The sequence below is a fragment of the Etheostoma spectabile genome, chromosome 3, assembly GCF_008692095.1.
Source record: "Etheostoma spectabile isolate EspeVRDwgs_2016 chromosome 3, UIUC_Espe_1.0, whole genome shotgun sequence".
Lineage (NCBI taxonomy): Eukaryota > Metazoa > Chordata > Actinopteri > Perciformes > Percidae > Etheostoma > Etheostoma spectabile.
Genome location: NC_045735.1, coordinates 16,690,292 through 16,709,090, shown reverse-complemented (window position 1 = coordinate 16,709,090; position 18,799 = coordinate 16,690,292). Strand labels below are relative to the sequence as shown.

The following is an 18,799-nucleotide window of genomic DNA, read 5'->3' as shown; positions in this document are numbered from 1 at the left end:
CATGATTGGAAAATGGTCACATTAATTCCCAATGTTCAGTGCACATAAGTGTAAACAGTCAGACAGAACCAATAATGAATACCAGAACTTAAGCAATACCTGTAATACGGAAGCCGAGAACGGCCATGGATTTTTTAAATTAATTTGTTATCTTGATATAACAAAGTTTGTTTTCTCGAGATAAATTAATTATTAAGTTATCTCAACCTTGAAGATCGTTTTATCGAGATAACAAATGAATTAATAATGTGTTCATCTTGAATTGAAACTACTGCGCTGCCACGAACGGCTTCCGTAGAGCCACTGGCTGTAGCTGTAGCTTATATATTATTTATATATTATATAGTATTTGTATGATTATTAGCGCCACTGGCTGTAGCTGTAGCTTATATATTATTTATATATTATATAGTATTTATGTGATTATTAGCGCCACTGGCTGTAGCTGTAGCCTACGGTAAGTATCCATACACAAATGGGAGGCTGAAAAACTCTGTATCAGCAGCTTCAGCTAAGCTAACGTAAATGTAGGCTAACGTTAACTTAGCAATGTGATGCAAAACATAAATGTTTGTTAATTCATTCAATAGTGTTTTGTACAGAAGCCGTTTGTGGCAGCGCATTAGTTTGAATTCAAGACGAACACATTATTAATTAATTCGTTATCTCGATAAAACTATCTTTGTTATGTCGAGACAAAGAAATAATTCATTCGTTATCTTGAGAAAACAAACTTTGTTATCTCGAGATAACAAATTAATAAGTCATTATCACGAGATAACAGTGTATTAAAAAAAATCGCCAGAGATGTAGCTAGCTAGCTAGCTGGTATCTCTTTGCTAGCTAGCTAGCTAGCGAAGAGATACGCGCTGTTATAGTCAACGAGGTGTATATGCACTGTGGCTACCTGAATCCATATTGTCTGAAATGGTAACATTAAAGATTTGTATTCATCTCACTTTTACTGGTGTAACGTTACTGTTATTTAAACCAACTGGAAAAAAACGGTTTCAAAATAGGAACAAATCAATGCTAGCTAGGTAAATCAATCCAGGTTATGTTGAGTGTTAACGTTAGCTAGCTATAGTGTTAACTTTATCTTAGTTAGCTAATGTTAAGTTGACGCTAACAACTCCAATTTTGATTAATATATAACAATAAAAAGCTTGCTAAAAATAGCAAAAAATCTTCAGCAGTCAGTTAGCTAGCACTGCAGATGATAACTTCAGCCAAACTTCAATTTTAGCAGTGCGTGTCTTCCATTTTGCTAACGTAACATAGCTATGTGCTAGATGGTTGTCATAGCAGCCAAAATCAGCCTTATTGCCTGCACCTGTTAGTGGAAATAATGTGCTTTTTGCACACAGCACAGGTAACGTTATTGTTTTCCCTCCTTTTGTGAAACCAACTTTACTAACGTTTGCAATTTTGCATTTGCAGAATGGCAACCACCTACAAACAATACAACACATTTAGACAAGGATAGCCAACGTTACGCAGTGGCAGAAAAGGATGCCACTCCTTCTAACTAACTGAGGGCCACCTTTTTTCCCTCAGCACCAGTGAGACGGGATGCTGCGCAGCAGAAAGAGCCTCAGCCGGCTGCAGCGGTGTAGGCAGAAGAGACCAACGTTACACCAAAGCTCCGTCCACCACGACGCACAGCCCCGCCAGTAAGCTCCCTGAAGTGGAAGAAAAGGTTTGGTTTCGCTCGAAGGGGAAAGCGCTGGAAATAATGTCTATGAATTCCTATTTTTGTACTTGAGGATTTACTGTTTACGCTGGCTAACCAGATAGAGCGACAGAGACGAGGACCCGGACTTGATATTCTTAATACCGCTGCCATTCCGCCGTTTGGGTCGGGAGGGAGAGACACTACGGCGGTCACCACAACCGGGATAACCTGGGAGAGAAGAGCCAAAGAGACGACGGGCGACTTTTTTCATTTCATTTCCGTGAGTAAAGTATTTTACTTTAGTCTTTCCATTTGTTTTGTGCATGTTGTAACGTTAATGGAGCTGCAGCTGTATGGGTGGACGCAGGTTGTTAAAAGAGAGTTCTGCTGACAATACTCGTGATAATAAGATATTTTTGGATGGTGTCATTTAGCTAGATATCAAAGTTAATGTGGTTTTTACTGTCTTCTGCTCTTCAGTTTGGGTTATTTCTCCCCTTATTGTTTCAATAACTTCTGCCTTTTCATAAAGAGTGACTGGAGTCCAAATTAAGCATGTGGGTGATAGTGTCAAGATGCCCAAACACACCACAACGTGTTAAAATTTAACATGCTATTTATCATGCCTTGGGGGAATAACCTTTCCAGGTTTGTGCTCAAATTAAAGGTTTCATACACTGAACCATCCATACACTGAGCCTTACAAGAGAGAAAAGAGGTCTGGCTGCTTTTGATAGGAGCTTAAAAGGATACATAAACATATTTTGGTAAAGAAGAGAGCTCTCCTGCAAGGGCAGAGGCAGGTCCTTTTTGATTTTGGTAGTGCATCTTCAGGTTAACAGAGCAGGAGGCATCTAACAAACCACTTACCACACAAGTAGACCCACAGGATTGATCTAATCAGAGATGCAAATTTCCCAAACTCTAATTTTGTGGCTTCGCTGCGGTTGAATGTTTAGTATAATGCTATCATCTGACTGTGCTGGTGACAGTCGAGTTGTGCATCATGGCTTGGGGGCGCACAGACTCTTGTTTGATCTTATTGATTTGGCTTTTCCAGAACTGTTTTTGGAGGCTGCTCAGACAGCAGTGTGGTATTATTAAGCCATTATTCAATTAGGTATATTATTTCCAATTTATTCTTGAAGTTGCTGTGACTTTCTTTTAAATGACAGCAATTAGCCAAGTGTTGACAGGTAGAATAGAGTCTGCCGGAGGAAAATACAACCTTTAAAAGTGTGTCTGCTGTCAGTGAATCCCCCTGCTACTTTCAGAGACACTGAGGAACAACATCATATTATTTTAAGGTCAGCTTCTAATTTTAAAGTCACTTACTATGTCGCTACAATTAAAAGACTCCTTCATATTTAAACCACAAACCTTTGGATCAGTTATCATTTCTAAAAATACCAAAACTAATGCTTTGTTCAGTCTTTCCAGACTTTAACTCAAATATAGTTGTACTTTGGAAAAATTAAGGCTGGGCAATATATTGATATTAAATGGATATGGTCATATGAGACTAGATATCATCTTATATTTTCGTATGACAAATAACATAACTGCTGTCTTTTCCTGGTTTTAATGACTGCATTACAGTAACGTGATGTTATCTTCTGAACTTACCAGACTGTTGTAGCTATTATTTGCCTTTACCTGGTTAGTCTTTAAATGTCCACATTATTTAATTAATATTATAATTGTGAAAATGTTTTGGGAAAGCACTACTTGTCATCCCTACAATATTGTTGAAATATAGATATCAAGGTGTTTGGTCAAGAATATCATGATATTTGATTTTCTCCATATGGCCCAACCCTAGAAAACACTGCTGATCAAACATCTCTGATGTAAACGGCATCAGAGAACATGACAGATGTACTGTAAAATTCCGTCATGTGGCTTGTAGGCTGACATTTCACCAGAAAAAGGGATTTGTCAACAATAAGAGAACATGTGATAGTACAGAAGAAATATCTTTCTATGATTTCTATGAATCATGATGCTCAAAATTCTCAAATGTTGCATGTGGTGGGTCCTGATCCCCAGGTTGAGTTATATACTATGTGGTGTGTATGTACAGTATGTGAGAGTGGGACATGCACAGAGAAAAGTAGCCCACTCAGTCTTTTCTTGCTTCAAGCGCAATTTCATTCACATTCTTTGAAGGACTGTGAGTTGAGCACATCTTCTTCACATATTCTTTGCTACATTGATGCAGTCAATATACAATTTTGCGACTATGTAAAGAAATTGTAGCCAAATCAGCAAAACCTTTTTTTTTTTTTCTTACACCGACTGCTCTCTTAACTTTAGCCGGGTTATATTATGTACGGACACCAACCAGTAAATCATTTCACTGTAAAGGCAGGCGCAGTGTAAGCTAACACTGTAATTAAAGCATAGGAGCCTGTTTGACTCAGGAGTGCTAAACATACAGTATGTTACCATGCAAAAAATAGTAAAGGTCTGTCCATAATTTACAGCAATATAACTATTTCTTTGAATGTTACCTATGCGGCTGTAAATCAGTGTTAAAATCTTGTAACCTATGTCACAGTCTAATGCTGCCACGATTTCCTGTTAATGTTATACAGCACAGCATCCATTAAGACTTAATGATGGAAGCCTTGCAAGGCATGCTTGTGATTTCAAATGGGCCATAATTTGCCATAATGTTAATCTAGATATATATATATTACATGATACCTAATGTGCTTAAACGGTTTTTATATCAGCCTACACCGCTTAGTTTAATTTCCTGAAATCATCTGAAAATGGTTTATCTCACCAAGAAATGTATAGTTAAAGTTGCCTGGCATAGTCCTAATCACAAGGAGCATCACCTGCATATCAGGGGAATAGATGGAGGGAATGAACAGCTGGGCCTGTTTCACTTGGCACGAATTAGAGGTTACCCCCATCCTTATCAGATGTAAATCAGTTTATTTGCTTGCAATACATGCTGTAAAATGTTTGTAAATCCACTTGGGGGCAGGTGTGAGATGAAATGCAAATTGGTAGATCGGCTAACCTTGATTAAAAATTGAATATGTCTTGAAGTTACAGCTGTCCCATCTTCTTAAATTAAATGATTATTGACATGGGCCAACAGACATGGATTTATAGCTAATTGAAAATGACAACTCTGGTGCAGGCAAGGCCTTAAAGGCCCTTGGGACACTTGAGAAACATGCACACAAGCAGTGACAAGAGAGAGGCTGAGGATAGAAACTGTCTCACTTAAACAATGGCACCCAAGGGAGTACTATTTTCACTTACAAATCTGAGACTAATAAAAGGAAAATGGACAAAAAATGTTGTGCAGCTCACACTTTGAACTCAACATGTCCCTCTTGTCTTTTTTTCTTACAAGGTTTTCAAATAAAATTAAATTTAAGTTAATTGTCATTCAACGTGTTAGTTCAACATGGAAGTTGCGGAGCATCCTGAAATCTGTAAAAAACATTTCTTTTCACTGTCCAGAGCATGCAAGTGTGCAACTTTGCTCTCAAAACACAACAGTGACTAAGAATGTAGGTCCTGGGCCTCTTTCCCTGGTAAGATTTGAGATGACATGCATTTGCTAGATTATGGACTTTCTTTTTAAGGAATGTTGGTAATCTTGACAGTGGCTAACCTTTCTTTGGCTGCCCTCCTATTTAGTACTTTGTAAAGGAAGCCCACTGCTGGTCTCGCACAGGCGGGAAGACAAATGTCCCAAAGGATCCATCTGACAACTTAATTTATATAATTGCTCAGAAGCATCTGCGTAAGAAAGTCTGACTTTCAGCACCCTCCTCCACTCCACTTGTCACTATTATGAATTTCTTGGATTTGATGTCCAATGAGTCAAACCGACAATCTCAAGTCACACTGATGTTGTCATACCGAAGCATGTGTGAACTACATAAGAAGCACTGCTAATTTGATTACAGTGTTGCATCCTTCTGATGGAAAGCAGTTTCAGTATTCAATCTTAATCTTGAATTTTGGTCAGTGCTCTAATCTTGCTCTTGTGATGCAGCCAGCCGATTGTTGTACAATAAATCCTTGCACCATGGAAAATGTGTACATATGTTAAGCAGTAATCTAATTAAAGTGAGTGACATGACGGCATCAACGTGCGGATCTTCTCTCTTGATTTATTTGCAGCCTACAATCGCTTTGATAGTTAGCAGCTGATCTAAATGGCTGAAATAACTTGTTTTGGTTAGCTACTATGTCCCACAGCCTGGGGTTGGTTAATTATGCAGTCCCTTTATCTGTTTGTCTTTGTGCTGTCCTCATTGTGCTAACTGTGAGCAAGTCATCTGCAGATACCTGCAGGCTCATGTGCCACAGCTGAAATAGCTGGTTGGGAAAACATTTATTAATTGCATTTATGGAACGAGGCAGTGTGATAAGAAAAGCTCACACATGCAAACGTGGCTATTAGGCTGTTTGTTAAGATATTACAATCTATTTGGACATAAGAACCATTGCCTCTAATATTAAAAAATTTAAACAGTAGCACCCTTTACACAAAGGGTTAATGCTGCAAAGATGAATCAATTACTTGTCGACATTTAAATTAATTGCCAATTTTTTTTATAATCTGTTTCGTTTTTTTTTTTTATGAAAAAATGTTTGATTCCAGTTTGTTATATGTGAAGATTTTCCAGTTCTTTTACTCCTCTGTGACAGCAAACTTCTTTGAGTTGTGGACAAAACAAGACCTTTGAGGACGTCATCTCGGGCCTTGGGGAATCACTGATCCACATTTGTCGTTTGTTTCGGACATTTTATAGACCAAACAACTAATCCAGTAATCAAAAGTAATAAACATATTAATCGACAATGAAAATAATCTTTATTTGCAGCCCTATAAAAAATTTCTACTTCAGTCACATTACGTTTGTTAATATAGGTGGTACTGAAGTAGGAACTAGTTTGTCAGTGAAGTGAACACCAAGTGTTGTGGAGATGGTGTGGAGAGAGTAGTGATGATGGTGATGGTAGAGAATAGCCCGGGGATGGAGTGTTTTTCAGTAGGCAGCTCCTGATTTTATGTGACAGTAAAGGGCCTTATCTTCCAGGGCCATGATGAAGCACAACACTCTTAGATTTTTTTTATCTTATGAACGTCGAACAATCTCATGCTCTAGACAGATTAGTGAGATGAAGGTGTAAAACGGGCTATGCCGTTTCAGGGGAGTCAAATACAGGGTCTCAGGCGATATCTGCATCATGCTGATAGTAAAAAATAAAAGATTAGCTAAAATTACTGACGCACTTTTGACCTTCAGGTTCAAGGAAGTCAAAAAATATGATTTGTTTTATGACATGTTTTGATTATGTTTTTGCTAGTAAACAACTGTGTGTGGCAGAGAGTGAATGACACTGTATCTTAAACGTTCGAAAAGCTAGAGATAAAACATGAATAACACTCGAAAAGCTTAAAGACCAAACTTGTTAAAGAAGTCCACTGAGGACCAACTTGCAATCATCATTAGAATAGAGAAAAGTCTTTTAGTTAGTTTTGATGCTCACATTTATTCAGCTTAGGTGGTTCCCAAATGGCTTAGGTGCTGCAGCTAAGCCTTATTATGCTAGGGAAAACCCAGCAATAGCATGAGAGAGCGTCTCACTCCCAGTCTCTTTTGTACTCTACATTTAATTCTGTTTCTCATTACCTCAGACAGGGCATTTATCCCCTAAAGAATAAGTTGGGTGTTTTTATTTTTTTGTACCCACTTAAAATTCATTGGAGCCCGAACCTTTCTTAACAAGTCTTTTTCTAGGTCTGTGGTATCTTAATAAGTCAAACCTCCAAAGACATACAGAGTAACTCTGGGCCAGCATCAGCAGTGTCAACAGCAATCAAAGGCACCTCGAGAGATCAATGAAATTTTTCACGTAACATTTGTTATTATACCTGATTATGTGTAATTACCTTGTTACATTTTGATCTTTAACCCTAATAAAAAACGTCTTTAGGCTCTGTTGATTAACAATCCTCTTTGCCAGCTTGTTAATGTTAAATGGCTTCTCAGCTTCTTGTAAAAGCACCGACAACATCCTTGCACAGTATATTTTCAATAATTTATTAGATCCGTTTTTATTGTGATTTTCCTTTTTACCCATTTTAAAACTGATCTCTTTGTGTTATATGTTCCTGTTAGATTGTAGGTGTGGAAGCATCACATGAGTAAGATTTAGTTTGGCTCATGTGACAGACTGTTAAAAGGCATGTCAAAGCTTTTTTTCTTTCTTTCCGAACCTAACCAGTTTTTGAATCCATAAAAGGAACCCCTAAGGTCAAAATACCGCTCAATAAATATCAGATATTTATTTATTATATATTATATTATGCACAGTGGTATCTTTTGCAACCCAGTGGGCATTTTTTTTAAAGAAAGCAGGGATGCTGTGCTGTACATTAATAGGAGGAGGATTGTTTTAGGGTAACCTTTCTTACAGTACCAAGTCATGCTTCCTGCAGGCTTATGATGAGTTGCTACGTTCCACTCTCATGCCTCCTTTTTCCCGAGAGATGAAATGTGTATGGCGGTATCTGTCAGAATACAACTACAACAGGGCGGCTGTGCTTAGCCGTGCTTGTGCAGTACCTCTGTGTTCATCGGCGTGTGACAAACACTGGATTTATTCTACTAAAGTGAGGGAGATGTAGAATAATTTCCCCAATATCCTTCTAAAATGGCATGACATAACGGCACTAATATGAATAGATAATGATTGATGTTTAGTGCTTTTATGTTTTCTACCAGTGACTTTCTGATGAAAATCTTAATCTGATACATTGACTGTACAGAAAGTGAATGACCCATGTGTGAACTGGCATATTATACAAAAAACGGCATTGTATTCTAAAGGAATACATCAGTAAACAAAATACATGCTTTTACAAGTGTAGGACTTAAAACCAGTAAAACATCCTCCAGATATTAGCATGATGTGAAACTTCATTAGGCATTGAGATAAGACGGAAGCACGGACGCATTTTACAGGAAATAAAGAAAAGAAAGCTGCTCTATGAAGCTTGTTTTCAAAGCTACTATTGTGTGGGGAAGGCTGAGGTTTGATATGACACCGTTTCCTTATCAGCTGTCAGCTTGCTGTGGGTAGCATCATGGCTGCAGTCAACCTGAAAAAAATATTACAAAAACATTGCTTTGTGCTGAGATGGTATTTCTCAGATTTTAAATTATTGTTCTAGGTTTCATGGTAGCTCTAGCGTCATTTCAATATGCACAGTTGTTTCTTCACATGGTTGACATTTTAATTTCCAAGTCAAAGTTCACCCTTCCTTTTCCACTGATTAGCCCTTAATAAAACCATAAGACGAGCAACCTGTGAGCAGCGGCTGAGAGGCTGCTGAACTGTCTAATTTTCCAGCAGTCCGGTAGATCAATAAATGTAATAGTTAACATAATGGAAGATTAATGGGAGATGTGACAGCAACAATATTGGTAGCAGATGAATTGAAATGAAAATAACAGAAATCATTTTGGCCATAGTCGGTTGTAAAAATCTGATCCTTTGATAAGCAGCTTCCAATTGGTCAACAACTGGATGTTTGTAGTTAATCAGCTACTTTAAACATCTGCTGCAGAGTAGAGCCCGAACGATAACAGATTTTAAGTCTGATAACAATAAAAATATTTGGTTATTTAAAAATCTGATATTCCGATATATCGGCCGATATACAGTATATTTAAAGATAAAAACCAGAAACGCTTAAATAAACAGATTCCCCTAACATTAGTTATTTGTAGTCCTCATTAAAGTTCTCACTGAGTTCTCACTTAAATAATATGAAAATAACGTTTTATTGCCACAACAGAATAGAGGATTATCAAAATATATCAAGTTCTGATAACTAAAGTGTAAAATTACAAACTTAAGATATGAAACTTAAAGTCCTTTTGAACAAAACTACAACAGGGACGTTGTAGAGCGTCCTCTGGTGGACAGGCTATACAACGCCATCACTAACAGGGACGTTGTAGAGCGTCCTCTGGTGGACAGACTATGCAACGCCATCACTAACAGGGACGTTGTAGAGCGTCCTCTGGTGGACAGGCTATACAACGCCATCACTAACAGGGACGTTGTAGAGCGTCCTCTGGTGGACAGGCTATGCAACGCCATCACTAACAGGGACGTTGTAGACCGTCCTCTGGTGGACAGGCTATGCAACGCCATCACTAACAGGGACGTTGTAGTGCGTCCTCTGGTGGACAGACTATGCAACGCCATCACTCATAACATGGTTGATGTTGATTCTGATAAGTGAATATTTCCCAAAAGAAAATTGTAATTTTTATTGGCCATAATAAATTCTGATACCAAAAGTTGGGGAAATGCCTAATATCGGCTGATTTGGCCTGCTGATATATCGGTCGGGCTCCGCTGAGTATGGTAGTGTATATATCTGTGTATCTAGTTAGTTTAATTCGTTTTTCAATTTCAAGTAACTTTTCATTTATTAATTCACACACACAAACTAAATGCTTTAGGTGCATACTGTACTGATTAAATATGTTGTTTAAACTAAGCTGCTGTAAAAACAGCCAGAAGAAGAGTTATCAGCCAAAATGATTACCGTGTGTTTTTATCTAATCGGCTGACTGTTTTGGTCCAATGCTGTTTAGGATGAAGATTTCTATTTGCATTAATCACATTTCTATTGGTGCATCATCATCACATTTACCTTTAACAATTATCTGTAATTTTGTTCATTAGAAAAAATGATCATGGGATGTAAAAAATGATGCAAAATGGAAACCTCCAATTCAGTTGCTTATGTTAACCAGCAACATCTTCACTGTATTCTCCATAGACGAGATGAAGGCACTTGATCACTTAGGGAGCCAGACAGTGGAAATCCCATTCAAATACACTGAGATTTAATTAGTTCTATATATCATTGCCCTTGCCACAAATGTGCCATGGGACTGTACATAATTGTACTGGGGACGAGTGTGTAACACAGAAACTCACGGCTACATCTCAGTGGCTGTGGTGCTCTACTATTCAGCCGTGACTCTTAAAAAGTGATGGCACGTTTACAATGCTGATCCCGGTCACAGCACTATCACATTTCTATGAAAGCAATCTTTCGAGGATGACCGGAGATTGCTGGATTTTCCAAAAGCACCTTTAACACTATACGTTACTTTACTATAGTTACCATAGCAACTTGTGCCCTTTTGATTTGAGCAGGGAAAATCAGGTCAAATTATGGCTGTTAGACGTGAACTTTACCTCACAATAAATCTAATAGTCGGTTTCCTCTTTCCAACCTGTCACTCAGCGTGCATCTCTCCATCTTACCTTAATTGCCTGCATTCAGTCTAATATCAACAAAATTATGAAACATTCATTGGATTCAGAAATAAAAGCATTTTGGCTAATTCACAGAGATTCTACCATCAAAGCAAGGACTTTTGAAAGACCATCTGTGCCTTCACTTCTCTTTGCCTTCAGTATGTCATCAGGGGATTTTACAGTTTGTACCTCTGCTATCTCATTGTTAAATGGATTTTGTAAAAGACTGATAAGTGGGAGCATATAGCATCACTACAGACTTGTCATATTCAGATATATTCTAAGATTCTGTTACATACAGGAGAGGAAATCTCGTCCTCAAACCTAAACCATGCCTCGGGTCGATTGCCAAGGAATCCCACGACACCATACAGAATATGACTATTCTAGGTAACATCGTGAAACATGCATTATGCTGCGTTGTGGCCTTTTGTAAAACCTGTCCGCTTTGGCAGTTTGAGTCATGTGACCGTTTTTATTTACCGCAACAGTCCCAGTTTTAGGGGATTGGCTGAAAAGTTGTCACGGACATAACTATGTCATGCACTTAGGCCAGTAACAAAGCCAGTTATTTAAAAATGTGACCGATGGTTTTAAACGGGACACGATCGCCAGCCTCCTTGTGTTTGTTTGACCTTTTGATTTCACCACCCCGACCTGCTTTACTCCTTTTTCCGCACAAAAACTACTATCTCCACTTCTCAGCCTAACGACAAACAGAAATATGGGGGATATAAGCAGCTTGCACAGTGAACCTCTACGGGCGTTTTCTGGGTGAGGACATTCGCTAAGAAGCAATTCGGGCAGATAGTTTAAAATGTACGTGGCTTACATGAATATCTGACGGTGTTGCTATGCGATGAGTTATTGTTGCTAAAGTAATTGATAGCTGGGATTGTCTTTAAATTAGTTATGACCATTTAGTTTTGCATCTTGCTTCTACATCCAGTTACTGCTAGTCTGTATTAGAGCTGTCAGTCTTCCTCTATAATTTTTTTTTTGTTGTTCAAATAATATTTGAATATTTAATGCTCATACGCAGCCTGTTAATATGTACTACACTACTCAGGCTTATGCAGAGTCAATGCCGTTATTAGCATGTAGTAGTAATAATAATACATACAACATACATACATTTTATATAAAGGCTCCTTTCTCAGCACTCAAGGAACCATACAGGGATACATAAAAACATAAAAAAATAAAGAATGCAACAAAAAACAACAACAGTAAGAGGCAGAGCAATTGACATCAAGTGGCAGTTTTAAACCGATGTGTTTTGAGTTGCAATTTGAAATTGGGAATGAATCAATGTTTCTAAGTTGGGGTGGTATTGAATTCCAGGGGTGGGGAGCAGAGCGGCCGAATGCTCTGTTCCCCGTGGTGGGGAGACAGGCGGAGGGGACAGACAGGTGTATGGAGGAAGAGGCTCTGAGGTAGTGGGACGCTGGAGGACATCAGACAAATATGGGGGGGGGGGGGGCAAGGTTGTGCAGAAGGACTTTGAATTGGGATAGTGCACAGTAGATACAGTACGGTCAGGTAATAATCCCAGCTCTCTCCAGGAGATGGAGGTAATAATCCCAGCTCTCTCCAGTAGATGGAGGTACTGATTCCTGCGCTCTCCAGTAGACGGCGGTAATGCAACACTCCTCCGGCAAGTTGATATTTATATTTTCAGCATCATTGTTGCCGTTCATTTATAATTTGTTACATTTCGGCGCGTGCCAACGTTCCTTATTCTTGATCAGCGATGTTAACGTAGCTCGTTAAAGTCTGCCCTGTCACATGGGCTTTGCCTGGTCTTCGTATGGAATTGGCAGTCTGAAATTTTATAAGCGCTGCTTAAACCCGTCGGTGAGCTATATTTGTTATCACATGAAACTAGACGATCTAAGCAATCCATTGATACAACCATGTCATCCTTGTCCATAAAAGAGATATATAAAATAAGGTTCCAAAGTAAAGCCGTTTTCAAAGGAGTCACTCTTACCTCAAGATATCAGAAGAAAAATGGATATCACGTTTTACACTGTTGCCATAACTACAGATTTCAGGATGTTGCAAGTTAAACTATAAAGAAGAGAAATTCATAATTTGCTCGACATATTGTAAACATGTTTAATAGTACAGTAATTTCCACTCACCAGGGTAAATACATGCTGCTCCCATAAGACTAAATGTATGCGCAGTTGTACACCCTGATAAAAAATAATAGTTTAATCACTGGCTTATCAGATGCTGATCTGAACACCTGTTTGATGAGGTTTACCTGGACCCACAAGACTCTCCTCCAGCATCAGGAGAGACCCAGTATCCACAGGATGACTTCGTTGACCTGAGAGCGTACATGACCAGTTGACACATCTTCACCCTTTAGGCTGGTGGAGGACATGATCCGGACAGTTAACATCTGCTACTCTGTGCATTATGTAAACCCACTATATATTTTCATTACATTGACTTTGGATAACATGGTTTTATTTCTAAGCAGGGTTTGGTCATTTTTATGTGGAGTAAAGCTCCTTAAGTGCTATATAATATGCTTATTTTCACAAAGACTGTAATTGTTTATGCTGGTGATATGTCTGATTTAATGTTTGTTCAAGGATCAAACACTAAGTCCATTTTACATCCTGACTATGAAAATGTAATCCTTGGTGGTGACAGTAAGCAACACAAAACATTTGTTTAACAGTTAAACTTCATTGTTTTGACAGATAACACTATGAATAAAACCGTATTTTGAATGGGGAATCAAATCTAATCTGCAGCTTGAAAAACATTTTGCAACATAAATATGACAATAACAGACAAATAAAAACTTCAAGTGAAAATCTCTAAGTAACTTTGTGAAACCAGAGTTCTTTTCACGCAGCCTGGTTAATGTCTATGGACAGCCTAGTCCTCAGTAGCTGCTGATACTTTAGTTACTGAGCAGTTGAGAAGTATGACACCGTTCGAGCAATAACTTCCTCCTGATGGCTTCTCATGCTGTGAGTCTGGTGGGTCCAAGTACACCTCCTCAGTGGTCAGTCAGATTTGTAAAACATGGCAGATTCAGTGTTAGATTAATCTAGGCTATCTTTTTTTTTTTCACGCTGGACAACGGAACATACATTTTGTCTTGAATAATGGAGCTGCATATATTTATTTATTGTGTAGCAATTACTGTTCTAACTGTGAATAGTAATTTCAGCATTTGAATAGTATTGATTTTTTTATTATTCGAATTACATTCTACATTCGGAATTCAATCCAACAGCCCTAGTCCGTACACTACTTAACAGATTAAAACATCATTGATATCTAAGTTTGTTGGATTCAGATGAATTCATTTTAAGTAGCTAGTCCTTTTGATGCTGACAGTGAAACATCCGTGCACAAGTGGGTGAATTAAATACTCACCTGAGCTGTACAGATCCAACAAAGAGCCTTGAGACAGTCCCCTCGTGCCAAATCACATACTCATTAAAGCTCAATTTTCAGCAGAGCTCACACAATACTAGTGAGACACACAGGACCTGTGTTATTTAGTTTCCTGTGAATAGGGAGAAAGTCAACCATCGCCCGATTGTTATGAGTTGTGTTTTTGAGACAACGCGCTACCAGCTGTAACGCTTATTATGAATGAATACATAATTGAACTTGAAATGTAATTTGTTCAAGACTCCTTCTTTTTTGTTTTTAGACTGCTTCTTTTGGCGCCTTGAGCTGTGTAAACTGTTCCACTCCAGACAACTTTGATTGTCTATACATAACAGCTTTAACCTGCTGCGTTGGCTACTTTAAGGATGCAGTGCAACATGTAGTCTCCGGTGTTTTTCAGCAGTTTTTTAGGATGCTGATTATTGTTATTTTTTGAAGGGTCAGCAGCCCTATTAAAGTACCTTATTGTTCTTATTATGGATGGTATATGTGGAAACTCTTGGGTAACACAGCGTGTGTTAAAAATTAGCAAGAGTTGGTGCAGTGTTAGTTCTTTACTTTTTTTTAAGATGTTCTCAACACACACTTACCATGAACGAGATGTAGCACCTGATGTTATATAGCTATAGCTATTATAACTATAGCATGTGGTGTTAGGAATGAGTTTGGCTTTTACTGTGTGAAGCAGGTGCAGGATCTGTGTGTTAATTTTGTAGTTTCTATTAACAGCATACTAACATCACAGTGGGTCAGCCATTAACTCCAACAGCTTGTATTTGCTAGTTTCTGCACACACCTGCAGGATGTTTATGTGTGTTATCGATTTTTCTCAAAGGACCATGCTTCTTGGCTGTCAAACTTTACATACTAGATAGAATGAGTTTTTGTTTACATACTTGAAAGTAAGCCAAAGAAAGAATGGCAACACTATGTCCAATAAGCAAACCTGAATCACTGCACATCAGCACGTTTTTAGCTTACAGCTTTATGTTTGCACTGAAGCAGAGTTTTATCACAATATCCTATTAGAAAACGTAAGACAAGCCGTCTGTTTATCTTCCTGAAACTAGTAAATATAACATGTCTGAAGATCACTCAGGAAGATGCACCACTCAGCAATAGAAGAGTGAGTGGTGCATCCTTGACTTAACTCAAGTGATCGTCCACAGAGAGAGTTATTTTTGGAGAACAGAGTTTAAATAGAGAACATTTACCTGGCGATCTTTCTTTGGCGATTAGACTAAGAAAGGGTTCAATTAAATTTTGGAAAGTTTGGATCAAATTGTTTACACATCTCTGACTGAGTTCTTATTTTGATTGATTGAGAATTAAAAGGGTTGATTTAAACCTAGTGATAAATAAGGTTAATATGAGATAGATCTTGGAAAGGGATGGCAAACAATTAAAATGTATTAAATGAAAGGTCAGAAATGTTGATTGATTAAAATAAAACTAAATCATGGAAAACTAAAATATATGAATGAATTATCAAAGAGCAACCTAAGATAATTTCTCAAATTTGAACATGCAAAGTAAAACGTATCCCAACAAATCACCAGCTGCTCATTAGATCTAATGAACGGGAGCAAAGTTGGCTCCTTAATTAAGCTCAGGTGTCATCTCAGGTGTCATCAGGCTGTTGCTGGAGGTAAATGTGCCATTTACAGCCCTGAAGGTCTTCAGTCAGTTGCCACTCTAGAATCTAGTTTTGCTGTGTCACAGATGGGAATCTAGTAAAATAATATGGCTGCTACAAAAATAACATATCAGAACAAATAAGGCCACTTTAGATGGAGTCATGCTAGGAATGTTAATAATTTCTGACCGATTAATCACTTAAAAATACAAACAAGTTCATTTAAATTTATAAGTTTGTTTTCCTTATATGAGAAGTAGGGAGGCACATCGTCATTCCATCACACAGGTGGACTAAATATGTCACACCGACAGTAGACGTCACGGCAACATCACGTGACGATTCTAAAGACTGCAGAGTCAGCAGTCAAAACCGTCAAAGTATGACAAAAAAACTGTAAGCCTGTTGTATAAGAAAAAATCACTTATAATCAGTTAAAAGTATAATTATGCAGGGATTTTTTTAAAAACAATAGTATAGTATAGAAAAAGTCATTTTGCTGTGTGCAGGAAGTTTTAGGGCGTGGTCAAAGAGCCTTTGGGCCATCAGTGGGTGTCTGACCCCCAGCCAATAACCGAGTGCAAGGGGTGTGCAGCCAGTTCTCATTCCCAACCGCCACTTTGCCCCTCAGCCTCTTACATTGCTGCACAGACGCATTAACTCAAAATCTGTCAATGGAGGCGTGGGTCTGATTATTTGTGCTTTAGAAAAATCCTGCTGCAAAACAATCAGAAAACAGCGTATGTTCCTCTGATTACTACTTAGCATGGCACCCTCTCTCTTCATTTGGGCCAGTTCTCATTAATATTCAACCAGCTAAGCTGCTTGACTCTGATTGGCTAAGAGCTAGCAAGTGAGAGCCTGGCTATCAGCATCCTTTACCCAGTTCATGAATATTAATGAGCTCAGGCAACATGACATCAGACTGACCAGCGGTTGTGATTGGCTTGATTTCTCCTCTTATTTATTTCTAGTGGCTAGAGCTGACAGAGGAGGTAGCAGTTCATCGTCACAATCACCACATAACACAAACACACAAAATTTTTTGAGTAAAAACGTTTTTGTGTGGCAGGGCACCTTTTAAGCGTTTTCTTTCTGCAAAGTTTGCGATTCTCATTACCGACTGCTAGACAACGCTCACACCTGAGAGCTATTGACCATTACATGCCGCTATATGGATGAGGACTGGCAGGTAGATTCAGCTGTCCTACTAACACAAAGTGTGCCAGGCACACGCAGCTGACAACCTCAAAGCTAAACTAATTGATGCGATGGAGACTTGGGGACTGGGAAAGTTGCTAACTCTCCCACACCGGTGAGCAGGGACTCAGTTGGCTGCTTGTCTGTTAATGGTCAATGATCGGTTAACAAGGGTCAGTTATCGGTCAGAAAAAACCTCAGAGAGGCCAGTTTCTGCCCAGGTCTAGGCAAGGCAAGGCAGGCTTTTCTATATAGCACACTCAGCAACAAGCCAATGGGCTTAACATAAAACATTCAGGAGCAATTAAAATCAGTTCAATTCTTCAAAAATTGAGAATAAAAACAAACTTAATAGAAAAAGACAGGTCTTCAGCTGCAGTTATCCTCTTCTGGAATGACATGGCTTTTCCTCAGGTGCCACTTTTACTGGACTAGTGTTGCTATAGCAGGGGTATTCAATTAAAATTCAAAAAAGGGTCCAGTTACTAAAATTTCTTCCCAGCAAATGTCATAACCTCATAATATCTAAATTGCATTGCATGGTCCTGTGACTGCCCTGCCAGTAGTTTGAAACTTGGTTGGAATGGAGGTAGTGCCATTCTCATGCACATGTGCAGGTGCTCACTGGTGAGCCTGCAACGGTACTTGGTTAGACCGACCATGGAGAAGCGTCTCAGACACAGTGGGTAGGCAGAGGGCAGCAGGTCAGTGGCTTCATGCTCCATGCTGTCGGCTCTCTCACATCTCTCTGTTGTTCCCTCTAGCGCAGTTGTTCCCAACCTTTTTACTTGACCCCTTTTTCTTTCACTTTATAAACTGACAACCCTTAACTAAACTACTGTACATATTGTATGAGTATTTCACATAATATTGTATATAAATATATTATACTGTGTACTATATATATTTATATGTGTGTGTGTGTGTGTGTGTGTGTGTGTGTATGTATATATATATATATAATAATTGTATACACATATGTATAATTAACCCAAACAGGACAAATAACGCAGTAACTGCTGGCGATTTGGATGAATTTTGAGTAGATCATTTCTTGTGAATATTGCATCTGAGATGAGTTTTCCTCTTATTTTTAATACAGTTATCTAATGTGATTAGGTGTGTTTTAATTTTTATCAATCATACATACCATAGGCTTCTTTATTGAAAAACTCTGTGTTTTATTCCACCTGACGCCTTGCCATTCCTGTACATTTGGCCATTGCTCTTTGGTTGTTTTTCACAGAGAGGGAAGGCTCTGGGTATAAAGCTTGTTTTCATAATAATCCAAATTTTAAAAATAACTTTCATTTAGTTTTTTTTTCGCACAACTGTTAAAATCTAGAAAGCCTTGCAACCCCCCCCCCGCCTTTGAAGCTTTGGTGACCCCTAGTTGGGGTCGGGACCCCCAGGTTGGGAATCAATGCTCTAGCCAACTGTGCACGGTTAGTCTCTCATTGCCAGACCTGTCTCCTCAGCGCTGGGGAGTAAAGTCTGGCTATACACCACAGATGCATTCTGGGATA

The 18,799-nt window shown here is 38.5% G+C and overlaps 1 protein-coding gene across 2 annotated transcripts in view; it reads left to right on the top strand.

The window, feature by feature from the left end:
• Positions 1-1,273: 1,273 nt before the first annotated feature.
• Positions 1,274-18,799, top strand: part of cntn5 (contactin 5) — a 117,044-nt gene continuing 99,518 nt past the window's right edge. The window contains exons 1-3 of one of the 2 annotated variants that reach the window (XM_032509553.1): positions 1,274-1,372; positions 1,558-1,699; positions 1,794-1,955. The gene's annotated coding sequence lies outside the window, so the exon portion shown is untranslated. Of the gene's footprint in view, positions 1,373-1,432; positions 1,956-18,799 lie in introns of those variants that run through there. The other variant, XM_032509562.1, reaches the window with a different exon arrangement.